At 35.9% G+C, this 19,066-nt stretch overlaps 1 pseudogene; it reads right to left on the reverse strand.

Moving 5' to 3' along the window:
- Positions 1–10,998: 10,998 nt before the first annotated feature.
- Positions 10,999–12,115, reverse strand: LOC141505394 (eukaryotic initiation factor 4A-I pseudogene; annotated as a pseudogene).
- Between the last annotated feature and the right edge of the window lie 6,951 nt (positions 12,116–19,066).

Below are 19,066 nucleotides of genomic sequence, written 5' to 3' on the forward strand. Positions count from 1 at the left end.
ACAGGGAGAGATGTCTTGCCACCAAGGTCACACAAGTTGCATGCATCAGACATGGGATTTTTATCAATGTCTTCTGACTTGAGTCAGAAACTTTTCCATATTAGAAGAGAATTAAGCCTTAAAATATTGATTTTAACTATCAATTGAACTGAAGGATATCTTAGAGATCATCTGTCCTAATTCATTCCTACCATCTATTGGATTGGAAGGTGGAACTATAAACTCCATCCCTCCTTTTAAGGAGAGAATTCAGCTCAGAAATCTCTTCATCTCCCATCTGGCTACAATACATTGGGACTTCTCTGACTGATTTTACTACCAAACCCTATGAAGCACATTATTAGGATAACTTCAGTAGTCTGTAGGATCTTCTCAATCTTGGAGTTCTCCCCTATTCCCTACCCTCTGACAATTTGATTAGAGGAGAGGGCACGAGACGGTACTGCTACGAACTGCAAATCTCCATGTAAGGAAGGAAATCATGTAAGTTCATAGCATCTTCTCCTTTCTCACCTGGTTTCACTACTTTAAGATTTCTATGGCTTTTCCAGCATGCACCTGGATCCTCCCTTTCCCAGCTTCTTCCACTTCTTGGCTTTTTAGCTTCCCATAGTGTCTTTTTTTTTTTTAGGTTTTGACAAGGCAAATGGGGTTAAGTGGCTTGCCCAAGGCCACACAGCTAGGTAATTATTAAGTGTCTGTGACCGAATTTGAACCCAGGTACTCCTGACTCCAAGGCCAGTGCTTAATCCACTACCCACCTAGGCTTAATCCACTATGCCACCTAGCTGCCCCTTCCCATAGTGTCTTGCACATAATAGACACTTAAAAAATGTTTGTTGATTATTGACTAACCTCTTTGTTATATAGATACAGAATCTGAGATTGAGATATGGGAAGTGATTTGTTATCCAATCCTTATAGCCTTACTAGATCTAGAACTTGTAACCAGGTCTTCCAAACCCTTGTGTAATGCTCTCTATTCACCAACTTGAAGAGTTACTTCTCTTTGGGAAGGTTTCTTGGCTTTGTTTTGGTACCCATCAATGTTAACTTTAAGGGAAATCAAAAATCAAGGGAAAGGGGATATAGCTAGCAAGGAAGTGAAATTATAAATCTGGAAGGTCTCTTTGAAGATTATAGTGCCCATAAGAATCCTGAAGGCCCTTAAGTCAATGTCTTTATTTGTATAGATGAATTGTCTATAGAACTAAAGTAACTTGCCCAGAATGACATAGTAAGTATCTGAGGCAAGATTTGAAGCTAATTCCAAGTTCAGTGCCCCATGCTTGGTCAAAGATTGCAGTTCTAACATATACAATTAATAATAATTTGTTGATTCAAAGGCTGGGTCCAAATCAACACTCTGGAACAGTACTCTGCATTCTTCTGTCTGGATCACTTTCTTGGCTAGGGAAGATATTTCTGTCAAGCTTGGGGGCTGGAAGAGAAATATTTTCTTTCAATCATGCAGCTTTATTGGTACTTTATAAAAAGTTATCTACTAGTAGTTGAAGCAAGGGAACCAGATCTAGGCCTGAGTATCTTCTCTATTCATTTTGCCTATTATTAGAAGTAAATACAGGTAGTAAACTTTTTTTAAGGACTTTGTTGGGAATTTATGCTTTATACTCATTTTGATTAATTATTTATGATTCTCCAGAGCTCCCTTGAGAGGTAGATCATTAGTGACAAGAGCATTATTTGCTTTGTTTTCATGAAAAATAAAGAATTTAATTCTTGGCCTAAGTAAATGTCTACTTATAAGAGGTTCAAAAGGACATGGGCCATTAAAGTACTGGAGAAGAATGCAAAAAAAATGTAATTATGATATAATCAAGGCCAAGAGCAAAGACTTCCACATATGTGGAGTGGATGGAGTCCACAGAGTCTGCATGAAAATATTTCAGCTTTAATTTGTCTAAATTTCTCTGATAAAGCAATTAGTGGAATTTTGGTCTAAAGAAAGTTTTAGGGGTCAGGAGACTTGTAATTTCTAAATTTAGGAGAGTTCAGGATAATCTAAGAGGAAAAATAACAGATAAGTAGTTAAAAATTATGGAATCAGCTCTGCCCTCACTTACGGTATCAAAATAACTGGGCAAAACCCTTTACTCTCTGGTCATTCTGCAAGGGGAGGATAATTGTCTAGTTTGAGGGTTTTTTTTCCTGTTTCCCTATCTGGACCTTGCTTGCCTTTTCTGTGAAATGATGAATTTAAAGTTATCTTCCAGTTCTGACATTTAGTGTCCTAGTAGTGGCTAGCAATAATGAACTGTTAATGACAGTTGTGACTATCTTGAGTAGTATTGAGGAAAAAGCACTGGCCCTGGAGGACAGAGACCTTGGGTTCCAGTTCTAACTCTGAAGCTGATTACTTTGTGACCCTGGGCAAAGTGAACAACCTTAGTCATTCTCTTGCTTTGCATCTTTGCTCATAACATTTCTGCTGTAAACTCTACCCAATAATTTCTGCTGTCTTCCAGTACAAACGCTCATTTTTCTACCTGCTTTCAGGAAGTGACCCTTCCTATACAAAGCATTTATGAATGAAGACCTCCCCAGCCTCAGTGTCCTGAAATGTACAATGAAGGGATTGAGTTAGGTAGCTTCAGATGTCTCTTCCAGAGCTAGTTCCATGATTCATCTATGGACCCTTTATTGCCTCCAGACCTAAGCCAGACAGAGGTAGCCTTCCCCAAAGAACTAATGTTATTTCAACCCTTTGATCTAGGTCTGTGAAGAAGAAAGGTAATTGTCTGTTTGCTAAGCCATATACTTAGAACTGTAACAAAGGCAGGATGAAAAGGACTTTGTGCTAGGATTCAAAACATAGAGCATTCTGAAAGCTTTTAATTCCTTCACCAGTAGAGGAATAATTGCATGTGGTATCTGTGGTTTTACTGAATCTTTACTGTGTCAAAAGTTTCCTCCTCCACCTGAATTTGCCTTGAAAAGGTGATCTGAGGGGATTATCTGATTCTTATAGATCAGTTGTATCAGTCATATCTAATTCTTTGTGATCCTATTTGGAATTTTCTTGAAAAGATACTGGAGGGATTTTCAGTTTCCTTCTCCAGCTGATTTTACAGATTAGGAACTGAGGAAGTGTTAAGTGACTTGACCATAGACACATAGCTAGTATCTGAGGCTGGATTGAACCCACAAAGGTAAGTCTTTCTAACTCCAGGTCTACTACTCTATCCACTGTACCACCTAGCTTTCCCTGATTATCCATAATACCCTATACATTTTCCAAACATAAAGTGCCCCTTTTTTTGCAGTCAGAGCAAGCTTTAGTAAAATGTCTTAATAATAGAAAATTACAATGATACATACCTTAAAACATATTTTTTTAAAGCTTGCTCTGGAAAAAAAGTTCTTTTGAGGCTAAATTGTTACTTAATAAGTATGACCTTTTGATTAACTTCAAAGAGACTCCAGTTTTTGGCCTTAGCCACTTGTTTTTGAGATTCTGTAAGAAAGATGTGGATGGATAGAGATGCTACTTATTTTTAGAAATACTGAAATTGTATTACTGGATAATATAGGATTATTGGATATCACTATTTAACTAATGGATAGTAATACTGTCTCTGTCGGCCTCCTGACAAGTGAAACAGAATAGTGATTCCGTCTCTCTGTCTTAACAATGAAAGCCATCCCAAAATAGAAAAGGACTACCTCACACAATGATGAATTCCTTATCAATGAAAGTGTTCAAGCAAATGATGAACCACCACTTTTAACAATAATAAATTACATTTGCGTAATATTTTACAAGGATATGTATGGAGTGTTATCCTCATAACTCTTTAAGTTGCTTAAAAGGAAACTAATGATCAGAGAGGTTCGTGGTCCCAGTGTTAGTGATCATAAAATCTGAAATTTAATTGAAGGTCTTTTGACTCTGGGTTCCGTTCTCAATTCTGTTTCTATTATATTAAAATAGTTAACACTGACAATATATGATTTTTTGAAGATTATAGAAGGATCTCATTTGTCAGGTGTGTTGTAGAAAGAATTCAGGTATCCAATAGTGTTAGACTAGATGATTTCAAAGGGTTGAGATTGAGATTCTCTAATTCTAGAATTCTATGTTTACTTTCTTCCCTCACTTCCCATTTCTATCTCTCACCACAACACACCTTCCCATCTCCCAACTAATTCTTTGAGTAGGGTTGGTCTTGTGAAAAACTGTAAAATAGTTAACTTGAAAGTGATCATCTGGGCGGCTAGGTGGTGCAGTGGATAAAGCACCGGCCCTGGAGTCAGGAGTACCTGGGTTCAAATCCGGTCTCAGACACTTAATAATTACCTAGCTGTGTGGCCTTGGGCAAGCCAATTAACCCCATTTGCCTTGCAAAAAAAAAAAGAAAGTGAACATCCTTGATCATTCTCTTGCCTTTACATCTTTACTCACAACATTTCTGCTGCAAACTGTACCCAATAATTTCTGCTGTCTTCCAATATAAATTCAATTTAATCATGATCTCCTTTCTCTACCTGTTTTTAGGAAGTAACCCTTCCCAGGAAATTCCCCCTCTGACTACTAATTATGAAATTTTGTTCTTTTAATTTCACTTTTCAAATCCACCTATCCTATAATACTGTATATTTAGACACATATTTTATCTACCAACTAGACTATAAGCATAGGACTCCCATTTCCCCTAAATTCTATACCTCTCCTGGTATTTAGGAAAATTGTTTCTCCATAGTAGGGGCTTAACAAATACTTATTAAGTGAATTTTGTAACATCAGTTTTGAAGTGAATAAATTTGTGGACAACAAGATCTATCTTACTTGCCTTATGACTCAAGTCTTATTTAATTGGGATGAAAGGCTTTGTCCCAAGTTTATGGAATATTTGCATCAACCAAGAGATGGGGGAAGTATAGTTTAGTACAGGGCAATCATTTGGTACTTCTAAAATCCTACTTCATAAACACTTTTTCCAGTTTAGATGATAATTGACTCTGTAGACCTTGAAGACTGAAGCCTGAATCACCATTTCAAGAAGTTATCTGCTAGACTTGACAGAGAAAAAAGCACTTTGCTTAATTGGCCCTCCCTGAAAATAAGATAAATAAGTTGTGTCTATTTTCCTTATTTCCTCCCTGCTTTATATTATCTCTTTGGGAAGGGCCATCCTTTGGCAACACTGTAAAGCATTTTAAGTTGAACACTCCTTGATATTTCTTATCTATGAAATTTTGTTCATTTTGAAGTTGGTTGATATTCATTTTGTCTCTCTTCTAGCAACATCAAACTAATCCCTCTCAGTTATTTTTTGCCTATAAAAATTTTCAAAGTTCAATTCAAAGGTTATGTGAAAATTTCACTAATTTCCTATTAAATTCACTGATTATATGGCAGCTAAGTGGCACAGTGGATAGAGCACCAGTCCTGAAGACAACAGAACCTGAATTCAAATTCAACCTCAGACAATTAATAATTACCTAGCTGTGTGACCTTGGGCAAATCACTTAACCCTAGTGCCTTGAAAAAAATTTTTTTAATTCACTGATTCCTATGAAATCTGAGCTAACTCCTACAGCTTTTGTTTGCACTTATCATAAAGTTTCTATCATATCCCTATTGTCCCCTATCAGCAACAATCAGATTTAGGGATATCTTTGGGATCAGCATTTATGCAAAATTATAATGCACATGTTTCATTTTTAACCAGAGCAAACTAAAGGGCACATTTACTCAAAACAAATATATTCAATTATCTTTAATGTCTAATTAAACAGATTAGAAAGGTTAATAATAAGGAACAGCTCCCATATAAACACAGGGATATACTTTCCTGTAGATTTCCAATCTGCCAGTGGGAAAGATTATGCTATGGTATAGACAACTCATGCTCCTGATTTTGCTTGTTTGTTTGTTTGTTCTTTCACTCTCCAGGAAGCCCATGACATTAGGGAGGTGATGCTATGACAAGCACATGAATTGGATTTCAGTGAGGGAGTATTGTGCTAAGTCACCAGCCTCACTTTCTCCTTCAGAACCATCTAGGTTCAGTGGCCAGATATGAATCAGGATGACTGGAGATGAGACCCTGGATGTGAGGCAATAAGCATGAAGTGACTTGCTCAAGGTCACATAGCTAATAGGTATTTGAGGCTGGATTTGAAGTCCCATCCTTTTGACTCCAAGGCCAATGCTCCATCCACTGCATTATCTAGCTGCCTCTCATTCAAATCCAATTCATGTGCTTGCCATGGCATCACCTCCCTGATATCATGGTCTTCTTTGAGATCAAAGGACAAGCATCATCATCATCATGCTCCTAGGGTAGTAAGAAAGATAAGACCACTTCTCTTCCTCAAGAAATGCCACTTACTATTTCTTTTGAAAGCTAATGATATCACTTGCTAGTTTACTATTTCCATTGTACTGTTACACCTGCAACTTTATGCTTAATTGCAGTTGTTATACAAGTTTGATTCCTTCAAGAGAAGGTCTACAGATATTTTGTGAGAGTCCATTTTAGGACTATTTTAGCTCTTCTGTAAGTCAGACATATAGTCATGCCCAGTCAGCATAGCATTTTGAGACCCATCAAAGCTATATTTTAATTGATTCTATTTCTTCTTTATCATTAATCATTCATAAATTCAGTATTTATGAAATACCTATTGTGTGCAATGCAGTACTAGTCACTAGTTAAGTTATACAAGGCTGAACAAAGGAAGAGAATAAACAAATGCTTATCTACTACAGAGAATTTACTATATATCAGATCCTAGGCTAAATGCCATACAAATATTATCTTATTTAATCCTCACTTACACTACAAGTGAAGTCCTTTTATTATCTTTATTTTATAGTTAAGAAAACTATGACTAACAGAGGTTAAGTGTCCTGTGCAAATGCAACTAGTAAATGCCTGAGGCTAAATTTGAACTCAGGTTATTTAGACTTCAAGACTTGTGAGGTATCCCCATGTCATCTATTGCTTCTAAATTGAGCAATTACTAGGCTCACAGAATCTTTTAGTGCTATATATTCTAATGATATGTATCTCTGTCACAGAGATAACTATTTGAGGTATAGATAATTAGGTATCTTGTCAGAAATTCCTGGTCCAAGAAGGAAAACCACTAGAGGTAAAGAATGAGAGGCCAGCATTGTTCAATCTGCTAAAACAGAGCTGAACACTATTTTCATTGAGTTTTGTCAGAACTCCTTTGTCATAAAAAGGTTTTCATTATTATTTTTTTCAGATAGTACATACTCATGCCTCTTGATGTAAATATCTCATAAATTAGACTAGAGGGAAATTGCCTTTTGTCCAAAATAAAAGAGAAATAAAATCCAAATCTTCTAGGATATCTCTTGCATCAGCAGAGGTATCATCCTACACTCAAAATCTTGGATCACTGTCTACAATTATTCCTGCATTACTCTTCTGTATACTCTTTATATGTTATCCATATTACTTCCTGTGACAAAACTTTATTAATCACCAGAGACTACTCTCTAGGTTAACTACATGTTCAATTTTAAAATGCTTTTGTAGTTGGATAGCAAATGGAATTTTATATACACACATACATATATGTTCATATATATAAGTGCTTTGTAAATGTTTAAATTTTTTAAAAGTTTTAAAAGCTTTTTCTAATGATAACAATTATATTTTTACACTATTAAAAAGTAATGCCAGGGTGGCTAGGTGGTGTAGGGGTGGCTAGGTGGCATAGTGGATAAAGCACCAGCCCTGGAGTCAGGAGTACCTGGGTTCAAATCTGGTCTCAAACACTTAATAATTACCTAGCTGTGTGGCCTTGGGCAAGCCACTTAACCCCGTTTGCCTTGCAAAAACTTAAAAAAAAAAGCAATGCCAACAAAGAACCAAATTTTGGATCTGTCTAGTCATGGAAAGTTTCAGAGACAGATTATCTCACCTTCTGTTCTCATGTCGTTCACCTCCAAATATAGACACAGACATAGACACACACACACACACGCACACAAACACAGATGTCCAAAGAATTTTATTCATTGAAAGTCAGGTTGTTTGACTTCAACAATAACTTGAGACAAGTTGGCATATAACACTTATAATTTAGTAAGAATCAAACAAATTAGAATGTAATCTGATCTTTTCCCAAACACAAAGAAGATTGCTAATAACTTTTCACACTACACTGTGGTTTCTACTAGCTTTAATTTATAATGACACAGGTACCATAGTCTTCAAACTTTTGTCCTGTTTTCTGATAGTCAAAACCAGCCAACTCTTTCAAGGACATTCTGGGAATACAACTGATGCAAAATTCAGTCCTGTTTTATATAGATCAACTAAAATAAAAATTCTTAAAACCTCCTTTTCTTTCTCATTTTTTTTAATGGTTCCAGCAATGGAATGCCAGAAGTATCAGTAGTCTAACAAACCAATGCTGGAGAACATATTGAATTTGATTTCAAAAATTTACCTGTCTGCTATCATGATAGAAATCTATGGCAAAGAGAAACTGAGGCACTCGGGTTCAAAAACAATATATTTATTCACTATGTTAGCAACTGCCATTAAAATGAGATCCTAAATTTTTTTAATAGCCAGGGATGCACCTGGCAGTAAAAGCAATCTGTTTACATAGTTGGCTACAAAATTTCATTGATGCAAACAATCGTCTAATACAAGGAATAAGGGTTTGTTTATTTGACTTGAACTAGGAAAGGAATTTCTAAGACCCTTAGCAGTGAGATAAATGCAAAGTTGGCCAACATCCTCTGAAAAGTCCTGTGTCAGGCACTAATCAGTCAAAGTGGCCTGGTGCTAGACAAAATATCTTTTTCCCCTTCTTCCCTTCTATGCTAAGCTACAGATTTAAGATCTTTCTGGTCAGGTTGTAGCCCCATAGAAATAGAGAAGTTTCATCCTCACAGATTCTACTACTGAAGCCTATGCAATAAAATCTAAATCTTATCCATAAGTATTGACTGCAGTGAATAACTACAACTCAATCATTAATCAATCAATCCATAATCCAAATTTTACAATTCTTTTTTGATTCTTGAAAGGCCTTTCTTTTATGGGTCATAGATTAGTTGAACAATTTCCCATGATTGGCACATTGACAAAATCTGTTGGGGGTAGTCTCCAGAAGAAAATAATAGATTTTTACAAATGTCACAATATACAATGGTAGGGAAGGAAAAAAAAGCTCTATCTTCTTAAATATGTCATTTCCTTATAATTCACTTAACATAGCTAAAAGAGACCAAGAACAACTGGCAGCAAGCCAGCAATAATGTGCACATAGACATATTTGGGGGGGGGGGTTCTATGGTTCACTAATCAATTACTCAAGCTTTTTCCATTGGCCTATGTATTGGGTGATTAATTGAGTCATTGCTTTTAGAGGGATTCAATATACTCATGCAGGACAAGAGTTTTCACTTTTCCAAGTATAGAGCATTAGCTCTATTAGTAGAGGATCCATCCAACTAGTGGCACATCAGCTAGAGAATTTAGGAGAGGAAAGTTAGAATATCTTCTTATCCTTCTATATCTCCTATCTTTAAGATTCATAAGCAGTAACATGTCCATAACTGACATGTTTTGTATTTTCTCCTAATAATTATGTTAATTTGACAATCTTTTGTGTTTACATAAATGGGGGGGGGGCTCAATTTCTACAAAAACTTTTGCTATACTCACAGGCAAGAATCTCATAGCCAGATCCCTACAAATTTGACATAATAAAAGAAGGGGATGTAGGAGTAGCGAATTTTTCTGGATGTGAATGCAACTGGATGTCTCTTGTAGATGGGTTGGAATCTAGTTTTGAAGATCAGAAGTCATAAAAGTTTCCCATTTTGTTCTCATCCTGGAAAGTAGGTGTCAGTAGTCAGGCTGTACATCCCAGTCATAAGTGTTTATTTGAGGAATGGAAGATTGATCTCACTAAAGTGATTCAAAATAATTTCATTCATTTAATAGGTCATAACTTTCACATAGAGATACTAGCCATCAATATAATATCAATCTACACTGATGTGAGTGAACTGCCATAATTTTTCTTGAGACTAAATTCTAATGAACTGGAACATAAACAGGAATAGTAATTAATGAAACAATGGATGGCAATCAACAGAAATAAAATCAAAGATCCCTACTTGACAAAAGTGGGTGACATAACATGATGGATTGGAACTCGTGGATATTTGTAACTATTTCACCTGATTTGTTAATAGAGGGGCAACAAGTTTGATTGTTAATAGTGCATGCCTCTCTAGCAGCTGTAGTTAGAACACCTAAGACAAGATAGTTTTGCAAGACAAATATAGTCAAGGAGTTACTCTTTACTTTTAAGGAAGGGAGAACATTGAAAGTTTGAGAAATGGTAGAGCTGTGTCTTGAGCTAAGGATTTCTAATAACTTTTGTGTTTAAAACAATCGCAATAGGTAAAAATAGAGACCAAACAAAAAAATCTCTTCATGTGAGAAGAATACTTTACAGGATTTGGAGGTTTATTATCTTCTGTTCTTTTGTTGCAGGAATGCCGCCAGACCCTCAAATTTCTAATGAACTTTCTTTTCATAAATAGAAAAGAGGGGAGAGCTAAGTTAGCAATACCATAGATCTCATACCATCTGGGAGGAAGAATAGAATAGGAAAACTGATTACAAATGGAAAATTAGTATTGGGAGACCAGATCCCCAAGGATGCTTTGGACAACATTTTGAAGTAGCAGTAACATTTATAAAAGAAAAGTTAACATTTGGATGATTTATCTTAACATAAAGAAGGAATAAAAAACAGGAGAGTGAAGTTGCATTGGATGCTATTTTCCATATTTTCTACTTTGGTGATAAGGTCTTATTCTTCTTGTTAAAAGACATATCAAAGGTTTGCAGAAGTGATTTGAGTGGGGTAGAGAAATCCTTTTTCCTCAAAAATTGATATATTTTTTTCAAAAGAAAAAGAAAAAGGAAAAAATGATAAAGATGTCCATCCTTTTCTTCATCCCTCTCAAACAGTTGCCTCTCTCCTCATCCCAGAGAGCAGGACCCTGAGTGAAATCAGATGAGGAAGTCCTTCAAATGAGGTCAGTATATTGAAAGGCATCTCTTCAATGGAGGTATTATAGGAAATCTCAGTGTCTTGAAGAATCTTCTTTTCTTCCCCTGACACCATGTAGATGATCACACTTTTATGACCAAAGCACACACAACAGCCAATTCTATGAATATAATTTTCCTGGTTGATGGGAAGGTCAAGATTAATAACCAAAGATACTTGCTGAACAATGTCTCTAACTAATAGATCAGTGGTAATAAGTACCTGATTGGAAGCTGAGTGAAACTTTTCCATGATTACATCCCATTCTTTTTGTGCCAAGTCTCCAAGTTTTGCAGAGATAGTAAAGCCACAGGCATGCATTTTTCTTGATGAATCAATCCACCTTTTGTAGATATTGATGAGGATAACAGTTTGGGTAATAGTAAGACTTTTATACATATCACAGCTGGTATCTAACTTCTCCCTCTTGTTCCACAATTATGTAAAACTAACAAATGCTTTCCAATGTCAAATTCTCCTTCTTTGCTAGAATTCTGAGAAGATCCTTCAAAACATTCTTGATTATTTTCTGAGGTCAAGGAGTACTATGTGAATATTGCCACTGAGTTTCTGGAAAATGTCATAGACCATATGTCATGGTCCTTAAATCCTGACTCAATATTTCAACTGCTTGATTCAGAACAAACATCTTGATGTATTTAGGAGATAAGTATCACCAATTAAGCAAGTCAAAGACTAAGTCTGGAGTGCCCACAATGATGTGGGGAACTTCCATTTGTAACTGAACCTCAACCCCAAACATTTGTTTCTCTAATGCAGGCACGACCCTAGGTACACATGATCCCAGCCTGGGTTTAAGCAATCACATCATAATCCTTGAAATTAGGAAGAATTGTATGTTGCTGACTAGCAAATGGCTTCTCAAAACCATAAGCATATATAACACAAAGAAGTTCTAAGAGGATTATATCATCTAAATTATCTAATATCTTATTCCAATTACCCTCAACACCATCAGGGTCCATTCCATCAGGGATTAGGATTGGGAATCTTGACTCATAGACATGCTCTTGAGAAACAGAAGAAATCCTTTTCTGAAAAGAAGTCTTGGGTGATGCTGCCACATTCACTTGAGCATATCTGAAAAAAATGATACTTTAAGCACACTTGAACTGAAGGGTTGGCTAAACCCTAAGTTAAATTCTCCATGCCATTTCTGATTTCACAGGTACCAAAAATAAAAGATACAAAAGAAATTTGAAAAGAAGTGTTAGCAAAAGTTTCTGCAAATTCAACCTGAGGCATAGAATCATTGATTTAATTAGAATAGGTATCTATGAAGGAGGATCATTATTTTTTGATTGATATTTTATTTTATTTTCTAATTACATATTTTGAAATGCATATTTATGATATGCACAATTTCCTTCCACTCTCCCTTCCTACCCCACTCTCCTCAGCAGCGAACAGTATGGTGAATGTTGTACATGTGCAATTGTGTTGAATATGTTTACATATTAGTCATTTGGTATATGAGGAATTAGGACTAAAGGAAAAGAAAGAAAACCATGGGATAGGAAGAAAAAACATAAGAGAAATTTTTTTGAATGAATAGAGTGTTCATTCAGATTTGGTGCTTTTTTTTTCATCTAAATGTGGATGACATTGTCCATAACAGATCTCCTAAGGATAGGTGTCCTAGATCTTTAAACTACTGAGAGGAGCTGCATCTGTCATAGTTGATCAACTCACAATGGTTTTGTTAATGTGTACAATGTTCTCTTTGTTCTGCTCCCTTCACTCAGCACCAGTTCCTTTAATTTATTCCATGCTTCTCAAGAATCCAACCATTTGTGGTTTCCTATCGAACAATAGGATACCATAACATTCATATACCATAACTTATTCAGTCACTCCCTGATTGATGGGCATCACCTCAATTTCCAATTCTTTGCCACTACAAAAAGAGCTTCTATGAATATTTTTGAGCATGTGGTACTTTTCTCATTTTTTTATAATTTGTTCTGGATATAGGCCTAGGATTGGTATTTCTAGGTCAAAGGGTATGATCAGTTTTATTGTTCTTTGAGCATAATTCCATATTGCTCTCCATAATGGATTAATACACAAATAGTGTATTAATGTCCCAGTTGGAGGGAGGATCATTATGATAGAGTTAACAACAGATCCAACAGCAATGGGGCCCAATAATTCTGGCCTCTTGCAAGCTGTTCCCTACTTGACTATAGAGTCTAATCACTACGTTGTCATTTAAGTAACCAAAAGAGGAGAGGACTAAAGATAACAGTGTCAGGACCAAACCAATGTAGCAAGGATTATAATGGTATGTGGATGATCTATGCACAACAGGTTCATCCATTGGTTCCTTAGGTGGACTGGGCTTGAATTCATCTGGAAACATTGGTGGATATCTAGGATTAGAGGATGAGTTGAGATGCTCGTGTATTACTTTATGATGGTTAAAAAAAATTCACTTGACTCCCTCTCAGTTTACCTCCTCAGTATTAGAGAAGAACACATCAGTTCCCCCTTTCAATTGGATCTCCTGTATTAAAGGTACAATTTCAAAATATGTGATTCTTAGTGAGATCAGGAATGCTTTTCCCAGTTTAAAACAATAATAAATCACAAACAATATCAGTATATTGTTAATTATCAATGATATTGTCATCAACTCATATTGGAAAAAGGCAACACAACCAATTCCCTTTGAAGAGACAGAAAGCTAGCTCTAGAGACAACACCAGAAGTTTCCTCTGAAGGAGAGGTGTTATCAGCAGGTTCTTGGAACCTTGTGGTTTGAATAGAAGTCTGAAAGCGAAAAGGCTAACATATGACATTAGATTGAGATCTCCAAAAGGCAGTTGAACAATCCATATTATCCATTTGGTTCAACTGCTGGATTATATATATTACTAGGATCAAATATAAAAGAACCATGATATCCTAGTTATCATTGGAAGAATGGGGAACAAATAAGAGGTAACAATCAGAAAAAAAGAAAGGTAAAAATGAAAGGAAGTCTATATTGTAAGCTCAGTTAAAAAAATCATAAATCCAAGTATTCTCAGACCAACTACAAATAATATTATAAGAACAATTCACATCCCTGCATCCTCTCCTTGGTTTCTACTTTTCACAGGGATGTTTACTGCAATGAGGAGAAATAGATGCAATTGGAAGAATCAAATGGAGTTATAAACATATCATGTTCCCAACTATGGATGCAGATTTTACATGTGAACAATAAATCAAAGAATTATTTTTTCCAATCCAGTTGAGATGGTTTATAGTTCTTAAAATGAAGCTTTCCAGTTAGGTTGGCTTCTACTGGTTTGATGTAAATTCTTTATGAATACTCTGTGACTAGGATGGTAGTCAGGAAAGGAAAAGTCCAAAGACTCAATTTGGATTGCAATCCTTGTGTCAGGAAGTTCTAGCAGACTTTTTAATTTTTCTTGTATATAAGATGAAGCAGAATTATCTCCTTCAAGGAAGGATTTGGAAAGGAACACTGGGGATAAAAGGTTTGGTTTATGAAAGGGTGATCTACTCCTCAAGTGGAACAAAGCAAGGGGAAGGACATCTGGTCCTTTAAGCACAATAAATGATTTAAGTTCTTTATTCATATGCTTTCCTTGACCTGAACTCTGGAGAAGATTGGTGTATGAAATTTAAGAATCATTTTCAAGTTTGAATAGAATTGAGAAAGTACAAAATCTATGAAGTGAGAATCATGATCTGTATCCCTATAAGTAGGTGGTCTGAAGCAAGGTATGATCTCTTTAAGAAGCATTTTGAGAGGCAACTAGGTGGCACAGTGGATAGAGCACCAGCCCTGGAGTCAGGAGTACCTGAGTTCAAATCCGGTCTCAGACACTTAATAATTACTTAGCTGTGTGATCTTGGGCAAGCAACTTAACCCCACTTGCCCTGCAAAAAAAAAACCCTAAAAAAAGCATTTTGATCACAAATGCAGCTATGGCTTTAGATCCAACAAACATCTCCACCATGTGAATTGATCAACAACCACAAGACACACTTGCTAATCACTCCTTTCAGGCATGTCCATTTAATGGATTTGTAAATGCTCTAAAGGAGCATTGGTCAATGGGCAACCACTGGTTTTGAAAGTATGTTGATTAAATTCTTGAAAGCTAAGACAGGTTACACAAATTTGAGGAGAAATAAAAAAGTAATCCTGGGAGTAACCCATCTTCTTTTGATGGTATTTATAGTTTTCAGTGTACCAAGGTGATTCCCTTTATGAACAAAAAGACATACCTGGTCACAGAATCTCTGGAGGAGTGTCTTAGCATCTTCAGTCACTCAGAAACCAGAAACCTGTTTTTCTTTGTATTGATGTCTAAATTTCTCAGTTTGGGGGTTGCCATAGTGGAAAGGGTACCATTGCTGAGTCATCAAAGGAAACAGAAGAGGTCCATTTAATGCAACTAATTTGGCAGTCTCATCTGCTCTTTGACAGCTTGAGAAAAGGAGTCAGTGCTTTTCAAACACAGGGTTATTGCCAAGGCTTTGAGTAGACAAAAAGCAGACAGGAGATCTTAAATAAGTTTTGAATTGGCAATAACCTTATTGGAGGTAGTGAGAAATCTTCTCTAGAATCTCAGCATTCCATTGACATGTCAGAACCCAAAGGCATAGTGGGGGTCTCAATGTACAGTTGTGCAAAGTTTTACTGGTAGCAAAGAGGCATGTCTGAGTCAAAGGCACCAATTCCATAGCTTGGGCCCTAAGATTGGTTGTCATTGAGGCTGCCCATACAGGGTTATGATCAGATACCACAACTTCACCAGTAGAGCAGATACTATATATAATTAAAAAAAAAGCACAAAGTCTGTACTCTGGAGGGGAACATTGGTGAGGTCATTGTGGGGTCTTTCAGTCACATTCACCACAGAAGTACAGTCAGGGTAGAGTTTACTAGAAATAGATTGAGAAGGAGAGTTGAAGGATTGAGATATTCAGATGAACAGTGATTGTTCAAGAGTTCTATTTTCCTTTCCTAGTAAAATTACTTCATATCTTGTTAGTCTCTGATCTGTAAAGGCCATAGTCTTTAGTCAAAGTTTTAATAAATTCACTGCATACAAGTGAATACAGCCTAAGAGAGTTTAGAATTATTTCTTGGTCCTTTGTACCATTCTCAGACTGAGAATCCTCTGGAAGATGAAGAGACAAAAAAAATTGCTAAGAAGGAATAAAATGTACAACCACTATAGAGCTAGTATGCACTTAGGAGAAATAGAGCATATACTGGTAAACAAGATGAAACCAAGATATTCCACATGAAGGAAGCACAATCTTAGATTTGGAGATTTCATGGCCCTGTAGATGAAGCTGAAGAAGATGGTTGTTTTCTTGGAAAATGTCAGGTGTAGGAGATGCTAGCAAAAGATCATCTATATATTGAACCAAACTGAAATCCTTAAAAGTAATGGAGGATAAGCCTGTTGTATTAATTGGGGAAATAATACTCTTCAACATATCCATGAAGAAGACATGTCCCAGTCCAGGTGAAGGCTATTTGGGACCTGGATGAACGGGGATACTAAAAAAAGTGGAGTACATATCTATCATTGTAATACAAGTAGACTCACAGGGAATAGTAACGATAATAATGGCAGGGTTAGGTACTACTGGATATATAGATATAAAAGCATTATAATAACATGCAAATATTATATAAAATGATGAATTAGTTTGCCATCTGGGCCTGATTTGGGTTTCTTAGCAGGCAGAATAAGAGTATTATATAATGATTTGTATGGTGAAATTACATCTTTTTCCCCCTAAGAGAATCAGTAATAGGTGAGATTCCTTCAATGAACGCTTGAGACAAAGGGTATGGAGACATCAGGGCTAGGGGTCCCGTTTTAGTAGTAATTGCAACTGTAACAGCAGGTTTTAAAAATCACACATCTGAAGATAAATAGGCCTATAAGGAATCAGTAATGTACAGTAGAAGTCTGAGGTTCCTACCTTCCTTTGTCTGGGTAGTGGAAGACAGTCCTGGAAATAATGAACCAATCACCTTCTTTTCATCAGTGAGGGACTATTACTACAGAGATCATAGACTAAAAATCTTCTTGGAGGTGCAGAGATAAGGAATTGCTATGAAGGACAAAATGATAGTCCTTAATTTACACATCTAGCAAATTAACTGATGCCTCTAATATTAACAAAAAAAAAAGAATGTTGTACTGAAAGAGGGACTATAGTAATAGTTTGTGGTGATTCATGTGCACCACTTGGAATGCTTCTACAATCCCTGCAATGGCTTGGGAAACAGTAGATATACACTTAGGTCTTGGTTTCTTTTTCAAAGCAAAGTTAGAGGTGCTAGTTTATTAAGCAATTCTAAGAACCATCACCAATTTAAAATGTAACATGAGCGTGTGGGAAGGACAAAAAACAGGGATGACTAGGACAAGGATTTTTGGTTCAGGAGTAATAGAATTTTCATAAGAGTCTATAATCTCTAATTCACCCCAAGTCCTTTCATGCCAAAGATCCTTTTGGAGGTTTTCCAACACTGTTATTGTTTGGAAACTCAGGTCTCACAAAGTCACTTCTGTTCCTAAAGTGCAGATCACATTTTCTCCTTATACATTCCCTTCTAACATGCCCTTTTTAGAACTATAAAAGTATATTGGTGTCTCATGACTTGGAGCCAGGGCCCCTATGGCAGTGGCTAAAACTGAGGGGGTTTCCTTTTCTGCTTTGTCTTTTGACTTTTTTTACATCTTGTCCCTATTTTAATAAATATACTGAGCAATGACTCTGAGTTATTGTCATGCACATTTTATTAAAGAGACTAAATCTTATTGAGTCTAAATGATTTGTCCAAGATCATATAGTTAATTAGTAATAGGGGAGTCATGATCTGAAACAGGACTTCTGACTTGAATTCTAGTTTCTTTTCACTATTTAAGTAATAAAGTATTGTCTATCCTTTTTATAAGTGAATTTTTGTTCAAAATCGAGGCTTTGTTTTAACTGACAATGTCCATTAAATCTGACCTAATGAGCAGAACCAGAAGAACAACCATAAGAGCACCATGGGTGGGGGATGATCAACCTTAAAGGACTTCCTCATTTCATCAGTGCAATAATAAGGGATGGAAAATACCATCTGTATCCAAAAAAGAACCATGGTACTTAAACAAAGACCAAAGACTATTACCTTCAATTTTTTTTAAAGTTGTCTTATGTACTACATAATTTTGTGATCTCTTATATTTTACTTTTTCTTCAAGGATATAATTTTTCTCTCAATCATTCAATTTTGATCAATGTATATCATGGAAATAATGTAAAAATTATCAGATTGCCTTCTGTGGGGGGGGTAGGAAAAGGAGTTGGGGGAAAAATTGTAAAATTCAAAACACAAAAAATGATAGGTAGGAACTAGTATTGTATATAATTAGAAAACAAATAAAATATTTACATTTTAAAAAACTGACCTGGGGCAGCTAGGTGGCGCAGTGGATAAAGCACCAGCCCCGGAGTCAGGAGTACCTGGGTTCAAATCTGGTTTCAGGTAATTACTTAGCTGTGTGGCTTTGGGCAAGCCACTTAACCCCATTTGCCTTGCAAAAAACCTAAAAAAAACCCCTGATCTAATTTCAATAACCCACATTTGCATAGTACATTAGGTTTTACACAATTCTATAATGAAGATTATTAAAGTATGACTGTCACCCCTCATTTTAGAGATGGGGAAACTGAGATCAAGAGAGTTTAAAAGACTTTTCTATTACCACACACATAGGAAGAAGCAAAATTATTAATTGAACTTAAGTGAATCTGATTCATCAAACACCTCAACATCTAAAAGAACCTTTCCTAATCCCTTTAATATTAATGATTTCCCTCTAATTGAATATCTCTCTTACATGTAATTACTTTCATTTAGCCTCCCCCATTAGATTTTGACATCTTGAGAGCAAGGACTCTTCTAATTGTCTTTCTT

The sequence above is a fragment of the Macrotis lagotis genome, chromosome 1 (assembly GCF_037893015.1).
Source record: "Macrotis lagotis isolate mMagLag1 chromosome 1, bilby.v1.9.chrom.fasta, whole genome shotgun sequence".
NCBI lineage: Eukaryota > Metazoa > Chordata > Mammalia > Peramelemorphia > Peramelidae > Macrotis > Macrotis lagotis.